This window comes from Malaclemys terrapin, chromosome 8 (genome assembly GCF_027887155.1).
Source record: "Malaclemys terrapin pileata isolate rMalTer1 chromosome 8, rMalTer1.hap1, whole genome shotgun sequence".
Lineage (NCBI taxonomy): Eukaryota > Metazoa > Chordata > Testudines > Emydidae > Malaclemys > Malaclemys terrapin.
In genome coordinates, this window is record NC_071512.1 from 88,117,200 (window position 1) to 88,141,445 (window position 24,246).

At 39.2% G+C, this 24,246-nt stretch overlaps 1 long non-coding RNA gene across 1 annotated transcript in view; it reads right to left on the reverse strand.

Moving 5' to 3' along the window:
* Positions 1-1,127: 1,127 nt before the first annotated feature.
* Positions 1,128-24,246, reverse strand: part of LOC128842337 (uncharacterized) — a 31,478-nt gene continuing 8,359 nt past the window's right edge. Inside the window, exons 2-3 of the long non-coding RNA XR_008445967.1 lie at positions 17,782-17,867; positions 1,128-1,744 (exon numbers count right to left, since the gene is read on the reverse strand). This is a non-coding gene — a long non-coding RNA (uncharacterized LOC128842337). The remainder of the gene's footprint in view (positions 1,745-17,781; positions 17,868-24,246) is intronic.

Sequence of the window (24,246 nt, forward strand, 5' to 3'; positions counted from 1 at the left end):
TATTACTATATTCTTGGGTTTTTAAAGAAGTAATGAGCAGTAAACATGGCAATTACTCACGTACATTACTAAATGTCATTTGTTAAACAATTGCATACTACGAAGAGGAAGAGATATCTATTAAAGGAAGAAACTTTCGTCCGATTTCATACTCTGTGAATTCTAATTCTTTAATGTGATGCTTGAATAATTTTATGCACAGCACTGCAAATAAAGGTAGAATTTTCTTGATGTCTGTTTGACTATGGGCTTAATTGAAATGCTTCTTACACCATCTTGTGTGCTAATTCAACCAGCAAAAAACCCCAGTGTGCTTTTAAACTATACAAAACTAGATAGTATATCACACTTTAAACATGATATATAGTAATATTAAAGAATTTGTGTTGCTTTTACCAAACCACTAGCTCAGGGTTTTGCAGATCTTTTTATCTGCAATAATAATTATTCCAACAAGAACAGTTTTAATTAAATGTCGCTCTTTAAAATCAAGAAACATGTACAAGGTCAAGTATTCTAGATGAAACTTGCCAGACTATTTTGGGTGATTATTTCAAAGTTTTCTTTCGTACTCTTTATTATTCCTGATGTTATTTAAAGGATAATAACTGTTGTAACATGTTTATTCTTTTCATCATCATTATTGTATTTTATTGATTGCGCTTTTTAATTAGAATTTGGTTATAGTAAGATCTTCTACACATTTGTAATGAGGAACTGTATTCACTGTACAATGTTCACCTGTAAAAAATATTTAAAATCAACATACAATTGTTGCTATTAAAAAGTCTGTATAATCTAGCTGTAGGTCCTGATTCTGCACTAACTCAAATCTTGCAGATTAATTTACATCTATGCAAAATGAGTGCAAGGTGGATGCCAACAGCCACCATTCTGATTTGGTAACATTTTATACTCACTTTATACAGGTGTAAATCACCGCACAACATTGAAAGCAGTAGAGAACTGGGGCCTTGGTATTTATAGGAGGCCAATCACCATAGTACATGGGACTCATTCTCCAGATTTACATAAGAATAAAAGTGATTCAAAATGAACTCTGCTCTTGCCCATGCTCAGATATCACTGTTTGTACAGTACTTAGATTTTCTTTCTTTCTTTCTTTCTATTTCTCCTATCTCCAATGTTGAAAGGCTTGATCCTGCACTCATTGAAGTCAATGGCAAAAACTCCCATTGACTTCAATGGTGCAGGATCAGCCTTCAGGCCTACTATAGTGCTTACTTAAAAATAAGAATGTTGCTCAAGACTTTGAAGACATCATGTTGGAGTCATAGAAGTGGCAATGAGGTCCTGGAAAGTTGGGTCCGAGTTCACTGTGATAGAGGATGACAATAGTCCTTTTTTATGGTTATTTTCCTGCTCTTCCAAAGGCACCAGTGCTGTCCTTCCAGGCACTCTCCAGTCCAGTCAGCTTGCCATCTTCCTTGATGTCTGGACTCACTAGGCTTGGAACAATTCCTGCCACTCTTGAATCCACTCTGGTGGCCAGCACATCCAGCATGTTTCTGACATTTTTGATTTGCTCCTTAACTCAAGAATATAGAAGTCTATTTTCTCTTGGTAGGTTGTGGGCCTCCTTCATCATCAATGCATGGGTGAGTATTAGAACCAGTGATGGTGTAACAGAAGTTATTAGTGTTGGTATAAATGTTAGGGTCTGGGCGAAATAGCTCTCTATATTCAGACATGCAGACTTACTGCCTCCAACCAAAGTCTGTACCTAAAGGAAAAAAATCACGTTAGGCAGGCTATTGCAATAGTGGTACTGTAAGAGCTTCCTTTAGACATTTGAAATAAAAACAGATATTGAGCAAACTGTGGATTGTTCCTTATATTGGGATATGCACATGAAAGGGCTTTTTTTTTTCCCTAGGTGAAGAAATACAGAATACAAAAGTGTATTCAGTAATGTAGAATTGTGTACTTGAGAAAGCTACAATATGGTAATTCTTTTACACAATGACCCAAAGCAGACAGTCATCTAAATGCAGCCCACATCCAGTATATCTTCTGTGCTTTTCATATTGTAGAGGCTATTATAATTGATAATGCACAATATGTATCAGTAAAACATCGACTGTGATGCACTGCATTGCATTTGAAATTGGCTAATATTAATTTATTTTACTTGTATGCCACACATTTCCTTATTTTGCATATGAACTTGATTAAATTAGTGTGGCAACTGATTAGATGTTATCCATCTCGTCTATGTTTCTATCTCAACTATTTCATGCACACATTTTACTTTACTATTATGAGTAGTCCCAATTATGTCATAGGGACTATTCACGGTAATAAAGTTAAACACACATATAAGCGTTTGCAGGATTGTGCCTTGGTTCCTGTTGTATCTCCAGCTACGGGCAGCCTACAAAAAAGTAAGAAATATTTGGTATATCTCAGTAATGCTTCATCTTTGTGTCAAATACCTCCTATGGAACTCGGCAACAAGCCTGATTAAGGAAAGTTCTGTGCCGTACTGTGGAGGTAGGAAGGTTATGCAAGTAGAACGGGAATTCTTATACCGTGCATTCAGTAACCATATTTTACCAACATATAATTTACATCCTGGAGCAACTTTTGTTGTAATAAAAATAAACACTTAGCCCATGATTTTCAAAAGTGAGTGGTAATTTTGCTTCAGTGTTTCAGTTCCCAACTTGAGACTCCTCCAGGATGGGTGCTCACCACTTTCTGAAAATCAGGCCCCTGGAGTCATCTCAAACTGGGCAACAAAAAATGGAATCATCCAAAATCACTACTTGCATTTGAAAATCTTGCCTCTGAGCCTGTAGTGAACATGAAGTATAGTGTGAGGGGCTAACAGACATCTGACTTTCTGAAAGATAGTAGAAATAAATGCTAACCAGGAGCAGCTGCTGTAAAGAGGCAGGACAAGAGACTCTAGTGATCATGTGTGGACTGCGAGTCTGAATAAGACAGTGGACTTTGAATTGTAAAGTGTGAAGATATTTCCATTCCCGAAAACTTGCAGATGGATGGAGACTAGAGACACTTGCTAGGTAAGTAAAGGGCCAGCAAGGAGATTACTTTGAAAGGGGAGAAAGTGCTTTGATTGGAAAGAATTCAAGTAATTAAGGAAATAAAGGTCAAATAAAAGACCCCCCCCAAAAAAAGAATCCTTGAAAGTGTCAATGATGTGGTCTGGTAAAATGGAGGGAAATCATGTTTGGTAAAATAATTACTGGAAGTTGTAAAATTAAAAACAAACCCCAAGCACCTTTACCAATGAGAATGCTATCTAATGAACTTTAATTGCTGATAGCGAAAGAGAACTGTGTTATTCCAGGAGCAAAAAGAATCAGCAGAATTCTTCAAGTAGGACAAGGGCACACAAGGCAGGTTTACCTCTGGCTTTGGTTGTCCACAGCCAGAGTGCTAGCATCTGGCCCTCTAGCATCTGAAACTTGGTTCTGCAGCTCTACAGCATTTACTTGGGATTCAGACATAACCTCCCATCTATTGCAGCCCATTTAACTTCTACAATCATACATTTCTCCTGGTCTCACCTCCAAATTGTGCAGGTAAGGACAGAAAAAACAGGCCGTTTGCTGAATCAAAAGTGATCAGATGGGTAACCCTGGCTGAATTTAGAAAAAACGGTGATTTCATGGGGAGCCATGGTATTTACCTTAATGGTGCTTGTTAGGCCTAGAGGAAGTATGATCTCTACCTTCTGGCAACTGCCAAACCCTGATAAAACTAGGCTTTGAGATGAATGATGAATATTGGGTATCCCAACTTCCGCAATATATTTAAACTGAAAGACCAAAAGCAAGTAGGGTTGCCCACCCTCCTGGTTTGGCTGAGAGTCTCCCAGAATCCGGCTTGATCTCCTGGAGACTGAAGCCAATCCGGGAGACTTTGAGCCGCTAAAAGTCCAGTGGCGTAGCGGGGCTAAGGCAGGCTCCCTACCTGCCCTGACTCCACGTGGTCCCGGAAGCGATCGGCATGTCCGGAACAGTTCCTAGGCGGAGGCACAGCCAGGGGGTCTCTGCACACTGCCCCCACCCCCAAGCACTGACTCCACAGCTCCTATTGGGTGGGAATGGGGAACCAAGGTGCAGCTGCAGGCAGGGGCAGCACGCAGAGCCGCCTGGCCGCCCCTGAGCGTAGGAGATGCTGCTGGACATGCAACCTCTTCTGGGAGCCACCCAAGGTAAGTGCCGCCCAGCCGGCACCCGCACTCTGCACCTACACCTCCTGCCCCAGCCCTCTCCCGCACCCAAATTCCCTCCCAGGAGGAAGCCCGCACCCCAAATCCCCTCCCACACCCCAACCCCCACCTCAGCTCCGAGTTTCCTCCCACACCCAAACTCTCTCCAGGAGCCTGCACCTCTCACCCACTCCTGCAGCCCTGCCCCAGGCTCAGCCCGGAGCTCTCTCCCACACTCTAAACTCTTTGGCCCCAGCCCAGAGCCCGCACCCCCTCCCACACCCCAACCCCCTGCCCCAGCCCAGTGAAAGTAAGTGAGGGTGGGGGAGAGCGAGTGACGGAGGGAAGGGGGCTGACGTGAGTGAGGGCGAGGCCTCAGAGAAGGGGAGGGTCTTGGGAAAGGAGCGGGGCAAGGATGTTGTGTGATTAGACAGTTATCATACCCTAAAAGCAAACAGGATTTCCAGATGTGACCAGAAAATATCTGCTATAAACCTGGTGGTCTACAATAGATACATTTCCAGTCCTAATAGGACATTTAACTGGCTTTTGGTTTCCTGTGGTGTTGGAGGCAGCAGAAAGAATTCCCAAACAATACCCTATTCATGTCTATTTGACATCTCAGTGGAGTATTTTATTTCCTACCAGTCTTCTGTTACAGCATTATATTTTACCCAAAGAAACTTCCCCTTTGCTGTTGTTTAGACTAGACCTCTGGTCTCCATTTCTCATATTTAAAAGGTTTAACAGAAACTTTTCTGCTATCTTTAGACCTCCCTCAGGACCAGAATCATGCATGGAGGTGATTATGGTTTGAAGAGAAATATTTTCATTGCAAATTTCAGCATCAGGATTACAAATATTTTGTACCACACTATACCATAGCAACAGCACCATGTCTGCTGCAGCTGCAGATGTTTGTGTAAGAATCCTGTAACACTTTGTTTGACAAGTTAGAAGTGAGGGGACTAATAACAAGGCTTTTTGAAGTATGGCTATTTATTATGAATTGAAAAAAGAGGAAAGAGGGATGAAGTCAGGCGTTAGAAAGGGCTAAAGGTCCAGAAGGTCTGATTGTGGGGAATTATAAATTAAACATTGCATTTCCACAAATTACACAGGGTTTACCAGTCACTACAAAATGGCCTCATGCCAGGCTATATCGGACAGACTAGGTTTCTTCAGAAAGAGAAATGCTTTTTTCAACATATCATTAAAATCTTTGGTCGTTTTACAAAAACATACATTACTATAAATGGATGTGGTGGTTTTAGTACATTTCAAAAGCTTAACTGTTTCTTTTAGTGTTTTACGTGTTTATTTTCTTTCATCAACCAATTGATTTGGGGCTTGATTCTGCACTTGTTGAGAAGTACTTTATTCCATTGTAGTCCCATTGAATAGAGCTACTGGTGGAGCGGAATACTATCCAACGTGACTGCATTTAAACTCCAATTCAGCAAGGCACTTAAGCATGTGTTTAATTCTTGATGATTTCCAGGAATCATAAGCATTTATTTAAAGTTATGCATATGCTTAAGTGCTATGCTGAACCAGTGTCCTAATGAATCAAAGGACTCTGTACAAGTAGGCCTGAGTGAGCCAGTTCAGATATAATAAGAACCAAAACAAATGCTTGGATAACTTTGAAACAAACAACAGCTAGGTTAACTTGTACATTTAAAAAAAAATTGTTTGGGAGAAAAAGCAAAAAGTACTGAGAGAAACTCTGTTCTTGTGGTGTATTCAGCCCAGTTTCGCAGATCAAAGAAGTCTGGACAGCCCGCAGACTTATGGCTAGAGAGGAGATTGTTACAACTGAGACTGAATTTTTGGTATGTGTGTCTGTGAATCAAGATCTAAGTGTTGGCTCTCAATACAAAGCTAAACCTAAACCAAACCATAAGCACATAGCATATATGAATTCCATCATTAGCAACCACATGAATCTTAAGATTTCTTACACCATATGTATTGCATTGTACATATTTCAACTCTTAAAAGAGAATCTCTCCTAAAATATCATAGTATTGCCATTTGTTAGATATTCACTCTAGTATTTAAAATACAAGCACAGATATATATTTATATATCTTCCAACTGTAGCTGGAAATGCACCCAAAAGAGGAGAACCACAGGAGACCAATGGTACACACAGTGCTAAATAGAATTAGGAATATTCAGTAGGGAACCCCTGATATCCCCCAAACAGTATTTCCCCAAGTTTTCCTCCATGACAATAAGAAACTATGAGCCAGATTCAGAGGTGAGTCTGGGAATCTTCTTGTGATCTCCTCAGTGTCTAAGCTGTACTGAGTTAAGTTGGTATCCATTTTCCAAAGTGTAAATTATACCTACCTCTGACATCTCTGAATTTAGCCCACTGAGTCTGAGATGGTCTAAGATGATGTAACTTACATCCTGAGGGTCTGAGAAAGAGGGAGGTAATATGAAAAGAAACTACAAGGAGGGTGAAAGTTAATGAAGGCCACCTACTTTAACTTACAACTTGTTTTGGGTCCTAGATGTGTAAATTACACATAAGTATTTTTGTTACATTTCACCTCTACATTTTGCTTTTTGTTTTACTTTGCAAGATGATATATAATAAAGAATAATTCCAGTTACTTCAATGTGTTCTGATGTATTCAAAATGACACGTGGCCTTGTGGAGGGTGTGGAGTAGACAGGCCAGAACTAGGAGTCTGAAAAACCCCTTTTCTATAGTTAAGAAATGTTAAGTTTGCTAAGTTACAGAGGCTGTGTGTGTTGCTTTGATTTTAAATTAGGGAATTGATTCTTGTGTGCTCAAATGCAATCTGGATATGAAGTTTAAACAGTCATCACAGTAGTAAATATCTGTCAAATCTCATGTGTTCCGTCTCTCACAGGAATTCCTTATGCATTGAACAGGCATATACTTAACTCTGCTTTTCAAATGGGCACTACAGCCCACCAGTACACTTTTATGAGCTCTTGGGGGTCACACACTGCTTTAGGTTTTTTGACTGCTCATCAGTCTGATTTCACACACAGCGTAGCAGCAGAATGGTTTCAACCTCTCCAAAAGAAGTGGTTAAATCTAACAGCCTTTATGGGGGACACAGAGATAATGTACACTCTACAAAACTTTTTAAAATACATTTTCTTTTTAAAAATTTTGACAGGAAATTGCTGAAATGATTTTCTTGGTGCGGCCCCCAAAATGCAATAACTCTAACATGCCTTTTAAATTAACTAGAATGACTTTAATTGGGTCTGAATAACAATAAGAAAGAAACGTGAAGTCATGACATAAAACATATAGGTTCTTTATAACAAACTTCAGCATAGGTTCCTTCACCAGCTAACTCGTACTTCATTTAATGAATCTTTTAACTGTGCTACACAGAAATTGCTTTGCCTTAACATGGAAATTACTTTGGGAAAACACTCCCTTTTGTCACCTACTAGTAATGAAGAGGTGAGAGAGGTAGAGAACATTTCAATTTTGGGAAGCCTGCTCTGTATCTTCTGCTTCTATGGTAATATTTGCAAAATTCACACATCTTATTAAAACGGGTCAGAAAGTTCCCATTAATATGTTTTTGAACAGAAAAGGCTTTTCAACAAAAGGGGAATTTTCACAAATAATTTTGATTATTGTCAAAATCTGGGGGGAAGGTTGTAAAACAAAATCAAACTAAACCCCATTTTTTAGTTTTTGGCAACTGAAAGTTTTCAGTTTTCAATTGATAAAACCCTAAAAATATTTGATATTTACTTTTTTGACAAAGATCTATACATTTGATGAAAATAAATCTTTATTTTTATTGAAATATTTTGTAGGAAAAAAGTATTTCACAACTAGTTCTACTTCTTATCACTATCATCCTCTAGTGTACGCAATTTAGATAAAATGACTAACATAACAAGGGTCCTATCGAAGATATGTTCCTCTTGCCTTGGAAGAAATGCCTCATATTTTAGATCATAAGGGGGCATGGTGTTGAATATTCCTCTAGAAAAATGAAGTGAACAAGAGTAGAAAGAGCAAAGTGAATGCAAATGACTTGCAACTTGCTCTATGATAAACACAATGGGTTTCAATTCTGCATGAACAGTATAACTGGTAAAAGTTGTTCAACTGCAGCAGCTTATGCCTTCTCTTTCTGTACCTTAGATTTCATTTCTGACAATGTAAACCCCATTCCTCATTCTCTCAATGCAGATGTAGTTAAATTAGCTGTGAACTGTTGGTCTCTGTATCACTGACATACAGTTCAATGAAAGGTGAACATAATATACAGATATCCTTTCCTTACACTAACAGCATCCGTGTGGATGCTTTCTGTCAATATATAATCATGCATCATCACACCTGATGGCATGTACAGAAGAGATAACACAGAAATATTCCTCCAAAAAGTGTTTCTACATAATGTAGCCCCTTCCCTGAGGTGTGGCTCAAGCCTTCTCCTTGCTGATTGCCTGTTGAAGTGGTTTCTCCCCTCTCCATATATGGGTTTGGTCCTGGGTTCTTTGTTGTGGCACCTGGTGCCACCATCCAAAGTGACACCTCACTGTGTCCAGGACACAAGGGGTGCTGTCCCTTGGAAAACTGAATAATGCTACTATTGCTGGCAAGCAGTATAAAACCTCCAGTACACAAGAAACAATAAAGTACATTAACACAAACCCCAGCAAAGAAAAGTCACACCAAAAAATATAACAAAAGGGAACTCTACTGGGAGCAGGAAAAGGCAAATGGTACACTGAGGGTGAGTCTGGAAGTGATTGCTGTAGTGCTGTGAATATTGACTGGCTCTAACAAAAAAAAGGGGTCCTCTTACAGTGTCTTTGCCTCTGGGTAGGATAAGCTCCTCCCCTGACTTACTGGTCTGGAGACATGCGGAGGTCTCGGCTGGCTCTCGGTAGTCAGCGCTGGCTCAAATCTCTGCCATCCAAACACGGATCTCCACAGGGCTGGAACTGCCTGAGCCATGCACTAGATCCCACAGCAGTTCAAAGACTCCCTTTGTGGGGAGGGGAATTAATAAGAGACTCCCTGAACTGTTCTGCATCTCTTTCAGCTCCAAACTCAAAGCTTAAAACTGAAAGAAACTAAACCTACTCTCTTTGTCTCTGGGTCAGCCTGTCTCCTCCCATGGAGGGGTTGACCACGCTGTCTCATCACTGGCCCAGCAAACTGTTTGTCCATAGCACCCCTGCAGAAGCTGTCCCATTGGCCGCAGCTGTAGTTTCTAGTCTGTTCTGTTTCCACCCTGACTCCAAGCATGCTGGGAAATGGTGTCAGAGGACAGCCATTGTTGTTGTAGTGATGGGGTAGGAGCCCCTAGGAGTTGCACAGAGTTCCAGGAGCTGAGAAACTTCAAGTGTGTCGCAACTGTATGTATTATAATTTTGTTTATTTAATTGAACAGTATAATAAACTGGATTATGGGACTGACTGAGTTTTGGAACTTTGGATTCATCAACTATAGAATTTGGAGCAGAGGATGAAATATACTTTTTCTTTTTTTCCAAATGCTGTATAAAAAAGCTTTGTAAAGGGAAATTGATTCTGTAGGGTTTCTGCCTTGACACCTACTTATTTATGGTAGTATGGTGTAAATTCCAGTATCCCTTTGTCTTTAAGGTCTTGTGCCATATTCAAGCGCAACAGGCTGCGGGAGAATATAAGATTTTCAGTTTGTGGGATATTTGAAATTAAAGATATTTCTATTGTTTCTTGGCAATGCTGAAGCAATCATCTAACAAGGAAATATGCTTGCACATGCACTTTGGAGACAATAATGAAGAGCTTCTTCTAACCTTACAGAGCCATTTATCATTGTCTGAAGTTTGGATGTCCTTGGGAAGCTTTGTAAGTTGATATAATATTAGTGGACTTGAGTGCTGGCTTGGGCACGTTCAAGAATAATACTTACTGTTATAATAATGATGCCCGTTCTTGATTTGCCAGCCACAAGATGATAAAAATCTCCCTTTTTCTTGTCTCAGGACTAAGGATACGATGTAGTCCCGGAGGTCCCGGCACTCACTGATGGCGTGACTTTACTAGACCTCTGTGACTTCTTTGGCTTCAGCTGTCAGCAGCTGAAGCTAGGCCTGGAGCTGGGACTGTGCACCCCCCTGCAGCTTCAGCTGGGCCCATACACCCTCCCCGACAGTGGCAGCAGCTAGGGACTGTGTGCCCTGCATGATAGTGGGGTTCAGGCTGTCAGTCCCCCCCATGTGGCTCCAGCTGTCATTCCTCCCCCCAGCTCTGCCCCCTCCAGTTATTTTTAATAAAGTCTCGGACAGGTTAGGGGCTCCCATGAATTTTTGTTTACTGCCTGTGACCTGTCCGTGACTTTTACTAAAAATAATCGTGATAAAATTTTAACCTTATTCCTGACCAATGAAGATGTGGTTGAAATGGCAAATGACTGTCCTGTACAAGGGATAATGCATACCCGAGGGTAGTTTCTATCAGCTGTAATTAAAATGTTATATCAGAATTTATGTTGGTCAGCAGAGATCACTGATAGATTTATATATTTATTCCATCATATAAAATTACACAAACCTGTAATTAGTAATTAAGTATTTTTATCACACTTCTTTCATCTTCCCTCTTCCACTCACTCCCATCTGGTTCACTAACTTGTTGTATCATGCCTTAGTTGTCTCTTGTCTCTTCTGGGCAGTGATTGTACAGTGCCTAACACAATGGGCCCCTGACCAATGTGGGGCCTCTTCATATACTATAATAATAATCATTAATTGTGACAGTGTTATTCCCAGTCTTCTATCACCTGAAGGTGTGGCAGTATGTACAGCAACTGAAATAGCCTTACTACTCCTCCGGCACCTTTTAGCTCAAATTTCCAAGAATGTCTTCTAAAATTGCTATTACACTTTAGGGCTGTGCATTCAAAGCTGCAACTATCTCTGCTTCTATATGTGTTTATATGTTTTACTGACTTTTGAATGCCCGAGGAAGTTGTTTAAGGTGTCAGAATAACATATCTGATCTTCTCATGACAGTTTCCATATCTTATGCCTTATAAATATTTTTGTGTCATTTAAAAAAAAAAAGGAAAAATAAATATAAAAAATACTCAAAAACCAATACCAACACCTAGGATAGCCCCATATACCAGTTCTTAGTGTTCTTGTTTTGGTTTATACTTATATATTCTTTGTTTATATACAATAACCACAAAAATGCTCCAAAAAACAATTCCATTAGAGTCTGGAGATCATGTGGCTCTGACTTTGGCATAGCAAACTAATTTTCAATAAACAGAACATTTGTAGCTAAGAGCCATACAACTAGATATTGATTTATTAGCTCCGGGGCTGCTTTGCACATTCTTGGCAAAATTTCACCCCAAGACGTAGAAGCCAAGCTGAGATGCCTGCGCTTATCTCATTATATTAAGAGAGTCTGGGTGTAGTTAACGTAACTTACCAGAGGACCTAGTATAGATCCCCATTATCACTTCTGGAAGTGGAATCAGTTCTATTTCCCACCTCATGTATGTGTGCATGCTCATATAGGACAATCTCTAATAATTTCCATTTTAGAAATGAAGCATGAAGGGCCTGATTCTCCTTTGCCATGTGCTTAATGAATTCATTTACACCAGTGCAATCCCAATGCAAAATGCTACTAAATCAGAAATCTCCACTCATTCACATTGCTGCTAGCATTTTACTATGACTTTGTATAGGTGTAAATGGCTATAAAAGAGCAAAGTCAAAGGAGAATAAGTCCTAATGTCTTTTATACATCCTTGATCCTTTTATAATACAGTTCATAAACCACGAATTCCTTTGTCTGGCTTGTTTAGGTTCTGATAATAATACATAACAATATTCTGACATGGAATGTAATATCCCATGTTTTCTGCAAATTTTGGGTGCATTTTTTAAAACTGGTATAATGTATTTCAAAATTAATAACTCTGATTTATGAATGAGAATTTTCTTTTTTGCAAATTAAGCCAGGATTCTTTTGTGTGTGCGCTTTCAATTATTATCAGATTTAATTAAAAGATTCTGACCAAAAAGATGCTTTCCTGACATGAAAGCGTTATGAAGGCTTTTGGATTTATGCTCAAAATACATTTTGAACAAAGACAGAAAAAATAGATATACAGGAAAATAATAGTTTATAGTGGGGGGACATCACATTTTTCATACATCTCCAAGTATTGAATCCCATTCACTATTATTTTTGCAATACCTGTGGTCAATTTCACATTAGGGCCCTGATCCTGCAGTGGGTAAACCTTCATGCCTGCATGGAATCCCACTGATTTCAGTGGGACTTCATGCTAGAAGAAAGACCCAGGTAAATCCCACTGTAGAACTGGAGGTTAGCGGCTGATGAGGTGGCCTGGAAAAATGCCTACATGTGTTCAAAAAGTAGGTGGTCTTTTTAACCTTATATTTTCTGGAAAAATACTCCCCTTGATAATATAGTGCTGAAGACAAGAAGCCCTGGGAGCTAATAAATCAATATTTATTTGTATGGCTCTTAGCAACAAATGTTCTGTTTATTGAAAATTAGTTTGCTATGCCAAAGTCAGAGACACATGATCTCCAGACTATAATGGAATTATTTTTTGGAGGGTGTTTTTGTTGTTGTTTTGTTTTGTTATTGTACATAAACAATATGAAAGTATAAACCAAAATAATAACACTAAGAACTGGTACATGGGGATTTTCTAGGTGTGAGTTAAATAGTCCTTTCCCACCCTCCCCACCCCCTTCTTTTTTCTGTTAGTCACAGTAAATTCATGATTTGAACTATAAGCTTGAACTAAACTAGACAAAATAAGCTAGCATTAGAAACAGGACGTTCATTTTCTAAACAACACTTAGCTAACAAAATGGGACTATATGCATGAATGGGACTTCTCAGATGTGTGAAGATTCCAGAACTAGGCTGAGATATTTTTGTAATGTTAATTAGCTGACTTTCAGTATGTTTAATTGTAAATATTACCTGTGTTGTTTTCATTTCCAAGCTAAAGGTCTCTCCTAGATGTCAGAATAAAAGTAGTTACTCTTCAAGAAAGAGTATATTTGCTTATTGATTTGTCCTAGCCATTAATTATAACTTTAGTAAACGGACATAAGACACATAAAGACAAATGAATAGGGACAGATGCTCAGCTGGTATGAACTGAAGCCAATGGGGGTCATGCTGATTTGCACCAGCCGAGGGTCTAGCCCAAGACATCCACCTATTTTAATTAAATATTTAATATTTAATTTTCTTTGGATTTTTTTTTTCTTGATCTCTGCCATTTGCCTCTGGGTGTGGGCTCTATGGCAGAAAGCACTGATGTTACTGCTATAATAATTCTGAATTTATTAATGCTTTTTATCTTGAATGAGCCCGAACTGATTTGTGCAGTAAAAGGGGTCGGTCACCTTGCCACTGAAATGGAACATGGAATGTGGCTGCCATTCTGCTCCACCAACATTATTCACAACAGGTTTTTTCAGGAGATGTAGAGAAAAATATCAACTCCATCCAGTAACATTATAGTGGGAATTTAGGTACTTGGAAAGTAATTATATAAGTTGGAATCTGGCCAGGACACCAAGATTAACCTAACACCCTTGCTTTTATGAAAAGTGACATAGGATCTTTAATGACCACAGCTGCTCTGGGCCTCTGTTTTACATCTCATCCAGAAGACAGGTCATTGCTGGTAATATGGGTTAGACTCAGACCAAGAGTAAATGATGCGACAAGCTAAATTTAGGTTTGACCCTCTCCCCTTTCAATTGTGATGCTCTACTTTGAGTTTAACTAAGTGAAAAGAAGTTTCATTTGCAAAAATTGCTTTATACTATAAGCCGCAGTCCTAGAACTGCATCCAATAAAAATAGTACTCTTTTCCTCGTCACTAAATAAATACAAATATAAATACTATTAGCTGTTTTAATCCATTTAATTTCATTTCATATGTGGTCTTTCTTAGCTGTTGATGGTAAACTGTTATAGGTTGAATAACCTAGCACATTCATGGAAACTGCTTGCCTTTTAAAGTTTCAAATATTGACTTGTCTGTATGATATTAAACCAGCCAAACACATAAGCATTTGTTCAACTTTAAACATGCAAGTAGTTCCACTGATGTCAATGGATCTATTTATGTTAAAGTGACCATATATTCCCGTTTTATTGGGATTGTCCCAAATTTTTCATAGGACAGCCCAGTGTCTTCTTTCAGGACCTGAAATTAATTTTTTGCACCTGGAATGTCCTTATTTTTCATGTAATCAATCAAAACATTTGGTTGTTTTATAAGCACAAATGGTTCAAGATGTATTGCTATTCACAGTAGAATTTAGCAGGACAGTCCAGTGGAATAAGTGTTTAGGGTGATGAACAGTGTTTGGGGCAAACAGAAAAATCAAATTGCATTATTCAAGTTGTTTCTTTGCTGAAAGTGAATGCTAATGACAATTGTTCAGTACTTCAGAATAAATTCATTCAGAACGCTAAATTAGTGGGAAAAAATCCTTTATTGAGAAATGTATAAACACGTTGCTGTTGAGTCAGCAGCAACATGAAGTCAAGTATCAGGGGGGTAGCCGTGTTAGTCTGTATCTACAAAAACAACAAGGAGTCTGGTGGCACCTTAAAGACTAACAGATTTATTTGGGCATAAGCTTTCGTGGGTAAAAACCTCACTTCTTCAGATGCATAGAGTGAAAGTTACAGATGCAGGCATTATATACTGACACATGGAGAGCAGGGAGTTACTTCGCAAGTGGAGAACCAGTGTTGACAGGGCCAATTCAATCAAGGTGGATGTAGTTCACTCCCAATAATAGATGGGGAGGTGTCAATTCCAGGAGAGGAAAAGCTGCTTCTGTAATGAGCCAGCCACTCCCAGTCCTTATTCAAGCCCAGATTAATGGTGTTAAATTTGCAAATGAATTTTAGTTCTGCTGTTTCTCTTTGAAGTCTGTTTCTGAAGTTTTTCTGTTCAATGATAGTGACTTTTAAATCTGTAATAGAATGACCAGGGAGATTGAAGTGTTCACTTACTGGCTTATGTATGTTACCATTCCTGATGTCCGATTTGTGTCCATTTATTCTTTTGCGGAGGGACTGTCCGGTTTGGCCAATGTACATGGCTGAGGGGGCATTGCTGGCACATGATGGCATCTATAACATTAGTGGATGTGCAGGTGAATGAGCCCTTGATGGTGTGGCTAATGTGGTTGGGTCCTCTGATGGTGTCGCCAGAGTAGATATGGGGACAGAGTAGGCAACGAGGTTTGCTACAGGGATTGGTTTCTGTGGTGTGGTGTGTAGTTGCTGGTGAGTATTTGTTTCAGGTTGGGGGGTTGTCTGTAAGCGAGGACTGGCCTGCCTCCCAAGGTCTGTGAGAGTGAGGGATCATTTTCCAGGATAGGTTGTAGATTGTGGATAATGCGCTGGAGAGGTTTTAGCTGGGGGCTGTATGTGATGGCCAGTGGTGTTCTGTTATTGTCCTTGTTGGGCCTGTCCTGTAGTAGGTGATTTCTGGGTACCCGACTTGCTCTGTCAATCTGTTTCCTCACTTCCCCACGTGTGTATTGTAGTTTTACAGTTCCCAGGGGGAACAATACCAGAAAATTTGGAAATGGCAGAAGTGCTAAATGACTTTTTTGTTTTGGTTTTCACCAAAAAGGTTAGTAGAGATTGGATGTCTAACATAGTAAATGCCAGTGAAAAAGAGGTAAAATCAAAGGAAAAATAGGGAAAGAACAAATTAAAAATTACTTAGACAAGTTAGATGTCTTTGAGTTGCCAGGGCCAATGAAATGCATCCTGGAATACTCAAGGAGCGGACTGAGGAGAGATCTGAGCCATTAGCAGTTATCTTTGAAAAGTCATGGAAGACAGGAGAGATTCGAGAGGACTGGAAAAGGGCAAATATAGTGCCAATCTATAAAAAAAGAAATAAGGACAACCCACAGAATTACAGACCAGTCAGCTTCACTTACGTACCTTAAGTGTCTTTCAATTAAGAAAGATAATGGAGGAAATAATTAAGCAAACTTGGGTCTTACTAAAGACACTGGATTTGTGGCTTATTACAACAATCTGTAACCCATTACCCCCGCCCCCCCCCCCCCCCCCTTGTCCGATGACTGCAGAGATGTTAACAGGCCAATTCACCTTGTATGGTCTAGTACAATATGCGTTAACTACTTGAGATAAACAATCTTTTCCACCCTGTATTAAGCTTTCAAACTCCACATAGCTCTTCTTCAGGTCTGGGAAAGGTACTCAGAGTGTCACAGCTAGTCAGTTTCACCAACAGAAGTTGGTCCAATAAAAGATATTACATCACCCACCTTGTCTCTCTGATACCATAGAAAATGGTTAAATCCTTTAATCTATAGCAGTTTAACACCAAAAACATGGAGAGACCACATATGAAGTTAGCATTAGTGACTGATCAAAGGGTAACAAATTAGCCATCACTTCCTGTTAGGAAGCAAACTGTTGTTTAATAGGGTGAATGGTTTTCACTTCACTTCAGTGACTTCCAAATAGAAAACGTTGGAAGAATAAGAATCAGGGTTGTACAATAAAGATCAATAGAAATGCTTTTATTTCCTTTCATGCAATTGTGGGATTTTTAAAACTATGTTACCTAAGCTTATAAATTAATCTTTAAAGTCAATTCTGTATGTGGAATATCCATTAAATATAGTTTGTTAATATTTACCAGTAGTAGAATGTATTTTGAACAACGTGTGCTAAATAGTCTCTACGCACATACATACTGGTATTTATTAACATATAAATAATGTCTCTGTGTGTGTGTGTGTGTTTATATATCTATAGTATAGTGTGGTGTTATATTGTATAATGTTGGAATTGGACCGGGTGGAAGAAAGATATGACAGCAGAATGTGGTGTAAACATAACCTCAACTTCATTGCGTACATACAACTGGTATAATACAGTTCAAGTACACAGCTACAATACCAAACCTATTAAATTAAGGTTTTCTGCCACTTAAATCAGACTTATTTGGAGTCAGTACATGAACTACATTTCATGTAGTCTCCTGCAGTGGAATCATGGCCATGTTGAAGTCAATGGAATTTCTGCCCACCTGACCCAAAGTGTTTAAAGATAAAACAGCATGGACAAAATCATTTAAGGCTGAAATTTTCAAAGCTGCCTAAGGGATTTGGATATCAAGTTTCCAATAGAAATTAATAGGAATTTGGAATCAGCAGCTTTGAAAATCCCACTTAACACCATTGCATTTTCACCGGTGTCAAAACAGAAGAAAACGTCTTGCATGAAGCAAAGATGTGAATTGCAACACCTGTATTTCATGGAGTGTATCATTTTCAGAGATTTACCACTCCAGTTAGAATACAGTTTATGTAGAAATCTATAGTGGCCAGGGGGAAATTTCAGTAAACTCATTTAAAATATACCACACATAATATATATATATACATGTAAGTAATCAATCAATAAACATACAATTTAGTTAAGCACTCAGTTGTTTTATGCTTTACGATTTTTCACCTTCCCATTTCCTCACCTTTCCTTAGTTTCTCTCTTCTCTTCTCTCCTCTCCTCTTGTATCCCACTCACATTCCGGAAGAGCTAATTTTGCACAGTAAGGGTCTGTGGGATGAGTGGAGTGCAAATCAAAAAGACAGTTATAGAGATGGGGAGTTATATAAATCCAGTATGTAATAACTATACTTAAAATGTCTCTACAGTCAATGGGGAGTGACCTGCATCACTGAGTTATGGCTATGCTCCCCATAGTGATGGGGTCAGCCCATCCCATTGAAATAAATCCCGGTATCTTATTATACACTGGCTGTAAACTACACCTGATGCATATCTCACACACACAGACTCTGAGGAAATGGTTTGACTGAAACTGAGAGAAGCAAGGAAATTCCTTATTCAGGAATGCGACCTTCTTTTTCACCACAGTATTGCAGCAGGCCCTCAGGGCACTTCACTCTAAGGATGAAGTAATAACTTTAATTGCCTGGCTTTGGTTTGTTTCACATCGAACCCCTTAACTGTTATGTCAGTATCTTTTTATTTGTTTATTTAAACTGATGTTTAACACCAAAGTTAGACACTAGCATGACAATAAACTGCCACTGATATATTATTGAATATGTGGCTCTTTTGGATCAGATTTGACATAAACTGAAACCTTTTTTCTTTTCAAATTTCCATTGAAATCAAAGGATAATTTTAGTAAAAGGGTGGGATGATCAAAAGCACTCGGCATTGGCCGAACACTGCTTTCATCTAGGTCAGTAGAAAATCTCCCATTGACTTGAGAGGGAGTATAGTTAATGTAAAGATGACTACTTTTGAAAAATCCCACCCTAAATAGCTAGGTATCAAATGCCTGGCGCTTCATTTCAAAGGAGTTACACCTACATAACTCCGGTTTATTGCAGTGGTGAGTTAGGCCCATAGTATTGGATATTTCTGTTAATGTTGTGTTGAATCTGTGCATGACACAGCTCTAATTAGGAGTTGCAAATTCTCTTATAATTCAACAGTTTTCAAGGAAGTGTTTTTAAAGGAGACCAATGGAGTTAGCACTCCAAATCCCACTGAATATCTGATTGAGAGGAGCATGGGCACCGGAACAATTTTGTATAAAGCGGGTTACCGAAAACCATTGAATTCAGCTGTTATTATTACGTCAAACCAGGGGCTGGTGCCACACCCCCAGCACCCCTAGTTCTAGTAACCCTGCCAAGGAGCCACAAATCCAATATGTCAGTACCAGTTTATTGTCATGCTACTTTCTAACATCCCAGCCCCAATTCTTACTACTTATTATTTGATACAAGCAAATGAGATACAATCCTGGCCCAGCTAAAGTCAATTGTAAAACTCCCATTGACTTCAACAGCCAGGATTTGCCTTAGTGAGCTAATCAGTCTGTGAGTGACAAATATTTACAGTCTTTGCCCTGCAACCTTAAAATCTATAGGGAATGTCAATGGGATTTTACATAATAAAAGACAACACTGGGCAAATAGTTTTAATTAAAACATTTAACTAATTCAAACCCTGTAAGTATGTGTTATCCAAATGGCACATTAACTTTATAGGCAATGCTCATGGAACTTGCAAAGTTAAAATTACTTCTCAATTTAGCAATCCCAATCTACACTGTGAAGGCCCAGAGATGTAATAATAATATGCTCTGAATGTTACTGCAGTAAGTGCTGTTATAGTATGATCCCATTTTGGTTACAAACCTGGACTCTACTCCCGTTGAGGTCAATGGGAGATTTGCCATTGACTTCAGTGGGAGCAAGAATGGGTCTCTCTATGATGAATAAAGGTCAAACAAAGGTTCTTCCAATTTCCTTTGCTGACATGACTGCTCTAAGCGATTGCTAATCTTTACATGGTACTAAGTGCTCACGGTAATTCAAAGCAAATTTGAAAAAGCAGCCACAAAAGCACAGCACAAGAAGAAAGACATTTATGTTATGATGGATGAAATTAAGCTTCCATTTCCATTGCAAATGGTTGGACATATGGACTGTAATTGGGGAACTTTTAAGCAGATATTTCAGCTCTATCTCACCACGGCAGTTAGTGCAGCTGAAATGCCTGACAAATGAAAAATCGCATTGCTTCTCACAACTGCAAGGTCACCAGCAATTGATAGCTTGAATACATTTACATACATTTTTCAGCTTCTCTGTAAGGAGAAGCAGGGAGAAAACATACTAAAATGGAGGTGATTTTTGCAAATATTTGATGTATGCTGCTCACCGTAAAAGAATGAGACATATGCAAAGCTGTGTCTTCAGCGGTAGAACAAAGCAACAGAGAGAGATGTTTGATGCTTTCGTCACAGATCAAAGCTTAGTCATGTAAGTCTAGTGAAGGCCAGATATCTTAAGGCAAAAGTACAAAGCTCAATACTACCACTACAAGCAGGGCCACCATCACGGGGGCAAGTGTGAATGTTGTCCTGGGCCTAGTATTAGCATGGTGTCTGGGACATCTGCTGAGCTGACTAAATTATGCTTTTTACGGCTGCTGGTTGCCATTCAATTAAAACAAAAGCAAAGGGCATGGGACTGACTCCTTTTAGCACCGAATATCTGTCTTCCTCTCTCCCATTGGGCCGTGCCCCAGTTTCAAGCAAATAGGGAAAGGGCCAAGGGGATGATAGGGGTATCTTTCCTTCATGTTCAAGAAGAGGAGATAGAAAATCAGAACTCTCAGCACCTGTCTTCCATGTGGAGGAAAAGAACATGTCACTCCAATGACCATCCTTGAAGGGGATAAGATGATCTTAGCTCCCCCTCCTATTGCCTGTGGAAATGGAGAGCAGATTTCCCCACTCAGACTACATAGGAAAAGGTTTCTACAGAGTAAATGGGGTGGATGGTCATGTGCATGTGACTGGGAGATCAGTGTACAATGGGTGTACAGACATTTTGCTGTAAAACCATTATATGGGACTTTGAAAATCTAGTCCATTATCTAGTCCAAAATCTATTATGTAGCATCTATAAATCATGATTAAAAAATTAGAGCCCCATAATGGGGATCAGATATCATGTCTGAAGGAATAACTGTTTATTAATGGTAACTACTCTTCCAACGTTGTGGTACTTGTCACACTGTAAAACACAATGAGCTAAACTCTGGCTTCACTTCCCTCATGGAGCAGTGCTCCATTTGGAATCTGCAAGAGTCCTGTGCCTAGGTCTCTGGTAGAAGTAGGCCCCATAACATGTATGATCATATTTCTCATGAAATCCATATTCTGTAATCATTGAACCTTAACAGTCATATCTGGTGGTTTATTCCAGAAGAAGCATCCCCAGCAACTAATTAATTCACACATGTCACATAATGGAGTTCTGACTATGACATAATTTATGTAGCACTATATTTGTGCATGTTGCTGTACGGTAATTAAAAAGAGACAGGCTGGCATTTTCAAAGGACACATCACGGAGAATTTTGGTGATGTTTGGGTACATTAAGCCCCTTAGGGTGCTTTGAAAATCCCAGCCACAGTCTCCTGCCCAAGGACTTTATGTTCCAAGTTACAGGAACAAAATAATTGAATATAGTTGGAGGGGAATATTGCTTTTGGGAAGTATAGGTTGCCCATAGTTGGCATATCACACGCATCGATTGTTTATCATGGTTTCGTGAGTTACACGGGGACAGGATTTGAGTTTCTACGTGTGTGTGTGTTGCTTCTTAGTTGTTGTGTCTAGCACAATGGAGCCCCATTCTGTTTGGGGCCTTTGGGTCCCCAACTACCATAAGGAGCAGATTAACTAAAAGATTTTCAGGTACAGCTCTAGTAAAAATTTGTATATGATCCATTGATGGATAGTACACTGCACAATGTTACAAAGTGCACCGACTAAATTTCCACAGTAACTACTTTCCAAACTCCAGGATAGCTCAAGCTGCCAGGTGACAGCTAAAGGTTCAAACCATGAAATTCTTTGTGCTTGTTTTATGAAACATTTTTCACTCCACAGTAGACAACAAACTTCTCACAACCTTATCATCTAGCTTTTCTATATGTAACTTCTACATCAAAGCATGTACATATACAGTACCCTAGATCTCCAAGCACACTTATTGATCCGTTCAGGCCTTTCATATCCCAGTGACTGGTCTTTACATTTTTACACACACACACACACACACACACACACACACAGAGAGTCTCTCTAGATGGAGAATATTTAAGCTTCAATTGAATGGCCTAGTTTTTAAATGACACTATTCAATATTTAAGAGATATTTACATAGGCAAACTTTCATATACACCTCTACCTCGATATAACGCTGTCCTCAGGAGCCAAAAAATCTTACCGTGTTATAGGTGAAACTGCATTATATTGAACTTGCTTTGATCCATCGAAGTGCACAGCCCTCCTCCCCTCCCCCCCACCCCCCCGGAGTACTGCTTTACCGCGTTATATCCAAATTTGTCTTATATCGGGTTGCATTATATCGAGGTAGAGGTGTACTGCAAAAAATAAAGAAAACTGGAGAGGTGAGTGTAAGCATGTCATATTAGATTTTGTCTAAAAGAGAAGTTTTCAGAATTAGCTCTCACTGGCTCTCTCTGAGTGTAGACGAAAGAGACAGATCCTTTTCACTCCCTACTGGAATATAGTTAACTCTCATCACCCCATGTACAGCCCTCTAACCTGCCATCCAATGTCCTCACAAAACTTCCATAAAAGTCTCACTAGAAAGTTTAAAAGAGGCACCAGATGCTATTTTTCTGATGAGTATTCCTGGCTACTCAACTCAGTTTACAATACTTGTACACCTATGTTGACTGCATTCCTGGATCATGTTAATTACCTTCCTTTCTCACCCAGCTCAGCGTGTCCCTAATCCACATGCTAAGTCATTCTTTTTCCCTGTAAGCTGGTGTCTGTATATAATAAACTTTCTCCCGTCCTTTTTGGTTGGTAACCTAGTCTGACACATCCCCTTAAATTCCCCTTTTCCATATGTTTGTGTGAATACAGAGTTTCCGCATCCAGTTAACAAGCCCCTCATATGACACAAGGTCTCCTCAAGCTGTGACACCTCTCTAATCATTGCACATTAGTCTCTTCACAAGTTTTCATACACCCACACAAAACAATATACTGTGTACTGATGCCTGCATGCAGGGCCTTTGACACATATCATGATGCAGTATGGCTCTTATTTTCCTTGCTTTGGATTTGATTGCTTTTAAAGAGCATTTTTCAGGCGACACTTCTTGTTTTTCAAGATTTAAAATATGGGTGAATTTAGTGCTCAAAAACTGGGCTCTAGTTTCAGCCAGGCATATTGTGGGCAAAAGCCAGGAAAGCTTCCCACGCACCTCTGTATAACAGAGCAGTAACACTCCTGCTATCCATGTCCTGGGTCTCTCTTGAGCAGATGCTGCCAATTGTATTGAATTGTACCCAACTCTGTGTTGTTGGATTTTTTTTTCAATGTGGCCAAATGGGAAGTAGGACAAGGCTGCCAAACTCATTTTTATTTGTAACCTAAATAAGGATTTGAACCTAAGTCTCTGGAGATGCAAAAGCTATTGTAGTGACCTATGGTGCTATCTAGCCTCAATAGCTTTGTAGTTAACATTTGTTGTACAACTGTCTATCAATTACTTTTTGCTTAATTATTGTAGATTATGTGCATTTTTCATTTGCAGCCCAAGTCCAGTGACTTGCTTTGGCAATTGCAGCTTTCCTTACAGTACAAATCAATCTATGCATTTGCAGAAGAGAGTGAAAAGGCAGACTGATAGCTGTCCATCAAAGATGAAGCCCATAAATTATCCTTTACAGTGAACGTATAATACAAGATAGTCTTTTCAAGGGCTCTGAGATGAATAATGTCTGAGAGGATTCTATTTTTAATAGGCTACATTCATGTGTCTTTGTGAAAAGCTTTGTGAAATCATGAAAAGTCAAAAGAGAAATCATTCCCTAGCTTATATTTGTTAAAAGTATGATAACTGATAGCTCAAATACTAGGGTACCACCATTGTAAACCTCAATGCTTTGGACCATGGCTGTATAACATTGTGGTTGGTTTGTTTTGGTTTTTAATGATGGCCATCAGTTGAAATCAAACTGTCTACAATATTCTGTTTTGTGTCAACTGGTACATTTCAGAACCTGAACAGCAATATGATTGGTAGCGACCATTAAGCCATTTCTTGTGCTTTGACACAATTTCCCAAAGTGTTCCCTATTAAACAAGATCAAATGGTTGTTTTCCAGTATTTTGAAATGAAGCAACAGCATGTGTAACATGTTGTGTATCTCTTTGGCAGCACATCTAATGTTTTAGCTGTTATTAACTACATACCTGTGGATCTGCAAGCAGCCCCTAAAGACATGCATTCAGGGCAGAGGTGAAGAACCCCGGCTTTCTAGTCCTGGCTTCACCACTGATTTCTTCTATGCCCTTGGGCTAGTCCCTTAACCTCAGTTTATTGAAAATAAAA